The sequence below is a fragment of the Aptenodytes forsteri genome, unplaced genomic scaffold (genome assembly GCF_000699145.1).
Source record: "Aptenodytes forsteri isolate BGI_AS27 unplaced genomic scaffold, ASM69914v1 Scaffold231, whole genome shotgun sequence".
Taxonomy (NCBI): Eukaryota; Metazoa; Chordata; class Aves; order Sphenisciformes; family Spheniscidae; genus Aptenodytes; species Aptenodytes forsteri.
Window position 1 is genome coordinate 1,286,282 of NW_008796046.1, and position 3,686 is coordinate 1,289,967.

Genomic DNA, 3,686 nt, shown 5'->3' on the forward strand with positions numbered 1-3,686 from the left:
AGCCGGCTGTCGACCAGCACCCCCGGGTCCTTTTCCGCCAGGCAGCTTTGTGTAATCCCAAAGCAGCAAATACTGATATGGCCTTCTCCTATAACCAGCTGAAAACTCGGGGAAAAAAATATTGGAAAATACTATTCCTTATCCCATGCTGATTAATCCTCCTTTTTTTTTTTTCCCTGCTCTGCCTTTTAGTTCATTGTCTGTATGGTTAAATAAATTTCAGCTGCCTCTGTTCGCTCATGAAGCACATTCAGTAATCATGTATATTTGTACAGCATCTTCCATTCTAGAGCACATTTAATCACCCGGGGTGTTGGTTTTATATCAGATCCAAAATAACATTTTCCCAACTATTGCAGCAGCAATTCAAAGGGCAAAACAGCACCTTGCTAAGCCTTGATTAAGCAGGATGCAAGCACTCCCTCGCTCGACGCTCACGTGTAGTCCCCACAATGCCCAAAACTCCTGTTTTTAATGCAGACTTGTCCCTGAGTAAGCACACCGCGGGCTCATGGCTTTAATCCCAAAGGCCATTTCCAGGAGGCCTTTTAAAACATCCTCATCCCAAACTGCCTGGGCCAGATTCTGCCTGGCTTGTGAAACCTGGGAAGATCACAGCGCGACTTCGCATGGCAGCAATCCTCTTTTACCACGCTGAGAACGTAACGCGGCAAGAAATGGCTCACGTCGTTTCCAAACCGAGAAGCTTTTTGTGAGGTTCTTTGAACATTTATTGGACTTGTTAAACTTTTTCTGGTGAAAGCTTTTCTTTATGGCCACAGTGATGAGGTAATAACATCCTTCTGAAGGCAGTTTTTACAACCCCCTGCCACTTGACCCCCCTCCAGCTCTTTTGGACAATAAGCTTTTGTTTGGATTTTTCAACAAGCTAATTCAAACAACTTCTAAACTAATTGGCAACCCTCTCGCAGGAGTAAACATGCCGAAATATCTTTTCCAAAGAAAAAAATTCAGGTTCATGTACTCAGGTTACACTATAACCGGGGGGGGGAGAGATTCCTGTAGCAAAACTGAGTGCAATATCCCTAAAGTTTGCCAGTATCTTAGATCCACGCATCCATCATTCCCTGAAAATAAGGCAAATAACAACAGATTTTAAAGGCAGCAGAAAAAAAATTTGCATTTGCTATTGAAGAAAAACTTTCTAGGATAGTTAAGAAGGTTGGAACAGATTGCCTCCATCACAGGTTGGTGAGAAAAGGTTGGGAAAACAGTGTGTCAGGGCTAATTCAGGTACAACTACTGCTGCGGCTTTCATCGCTGAACTGACTTGCATCATGATGTCTTGGCCATTTGGTGAACCTCATCCCAAGCCGGCATGACTTGACGAGGGGTTTTTTTGCAAACCCTCACCATAAACTTGATCAGAACGCCACCAAAGACGCTTAAATTTAATCTGTTGACTTCAGTGGGTTTGAAATCAGCCTATCTCGGTCGGATTACTTCAGTTTACCAACATGTTTCTCAAGCTACCCAAAAAACCAGCAAAACAAACCACACCCTTTCCCCCAAACCACAATGTTTTAGTATACTGAAGGCTTCAAAGAAATAATACACACGTGGTTTTAAAGCAATATGGTTTAAAGCAAGAAGTGTTTTCCCAGAAATTAGGTTTGTTTTATGGGCTGGTGCTCCATATTTTGCAATTGTGCTGTGAAGACTCTGACGAGGGTAGAGCCCAGGTGACAAATGCTAAAGTCCACACAGCAAAAAAGCACTCGGTGCCTAAAGAAATTACCAGAACTACCAATTACTTCTTGTACAACCTAGTCGGTACGGGAATGACGCTGGTTTGTAAAGGTTGATGTGGGCATCACCTTGTTCTGAGATAGTGCTGCTGTTCTCCTTCATGACTCTCTCTCATTTACAAGATATTTTTTTCCCTATCTCATTTAAAATACGTATTTGAGTCCGAGAAGGAAGTTTTTCCATGAAAATAATATCTCTTCTAAGCACCAGGATAATAATAGATACTCTAAGCATCATTTGCAGTCCAAAGCACCAAGAATCCCCTTCCATGTCCTCCATGGAAATTGTCTCTGATGGTTGTGAGCTGACTTGAAGATTTCTTCTACTGAACGGGGATTTCCTCTGTGCGCATAATGTGACCAGAATATGGTGTATCAAAAATACAACGAGGTCTCTCTATCTGAGGTAGGGTTTATCTATATTGGGACATTCAGGAAACACAATAAATTAATGAAATCGATTAACAAAACCATTTATGCAGCTGACAGCAATGAAGTGCAAACGTTGGCCAATTTACTTGCAAATTAATAAACACCCCTTGGAGTTTAATGTGGTATAACTTGAGCACAGATTTTCAGCGTTTTTCTGCATATCTTCATGTAGACCAGTACTTTTTTAGTACCAGCTCATATCTTAATGGCTCTTCAGCCGATGCTCACAGACATACATCGCTTTTAATTGAAAGCCAAGGGCCTCTATAGCAAAAAGATCTGACCTTTGTCCTGCTTTTCACTGTGAGCCTCTGATCTATTGCATAGGGATGACTAGAAAGTCTTAGGTAGCCGCAAGTGTCTTACAGCAGTTTAAAACAACCTCTGGGGATAGAGCAAACATACTCGCCTTCAGCTAGAAATACAGACACTCAGAAATACCTTGGATATAAAGGGGTCCGGGGTTTAGTGCCCACAAACCCAGTCTCTGATGTTAGTCTCTGTTGTTTGGGCTTGATCTCTCCAAAGGCAAAGCTAAACAAGCTCTTTTAACCACACATCTGCGGCTCTAAATGACATTATTTAATAGGCACTCAGTGGCAAAACGTAAGCTTTTTCCTCTTCTTTAAATAGATCGCAAACTTGAAGTAATTTGCTCTGCACTTGGAATCCTTTCATCCATCACTGAAGCACGTTTGCTCATTTGAGTGATTTTGCAATGATCTCATACCCCAATAAGAAGCATATTTGACCTGATCTGCGGCAGAAGTAGGAATTACCCTTAGCCGCACGGTCATTGCTTCCTTTCCCAAAGCTTCTAGCATGACAAAACTTGCAATAAAGTCTATTAAATAATCTCTGTAATGACCTGCAGGCAGCGTCTCTCCACCACGTCTCATTTGAGAGGACGCTAGCCCGTGTGTCTCCAATTCAGCGCCACCAAGCAAAAAGAGCACTGACATAGTAGTGCTTCAAGAAATGGCACTTAAGTTTTCAAACGGCATTTCTGACAATTCCTGAGTGCTATTTCATCCAGCCTTCTCCAGAGGGTTTTCGAAAATATGCTTTATTCTGCAAGACTGTTTACCCTATCTTGTTAAAATTGCATTTTGAAATTCTGTTAATAATAATTTTAATTATTTTCTGGCTTTGCTTTCCACAAAAAATGTCCAGAAGAAACTGCTTCTGGCTTTCTGTAAGGTCAAAGTGAGGAGCTGCTGGTGTGAGTTTAGACCACGTGAACAAAAGACGTGCTCAGTAATCAGATGATGTTTTTGAAAACTCTTTTTTTGCCTGTTTGCCTGTTGGATTAACTTGAAGAAAACTGAAGATCACAGAATCATAGAATATCAGAATGGTTTGGGTTGGAAGGGACCTTTAACGATCTAGTCCAACCCCCCTGCCGTGGGCAGGGACATCTTCAACTCAATCAGGTTGCTCAGAGCCCCGTCCAGCCTGACCTGGAATGTTTCCAGGGATGGGGCA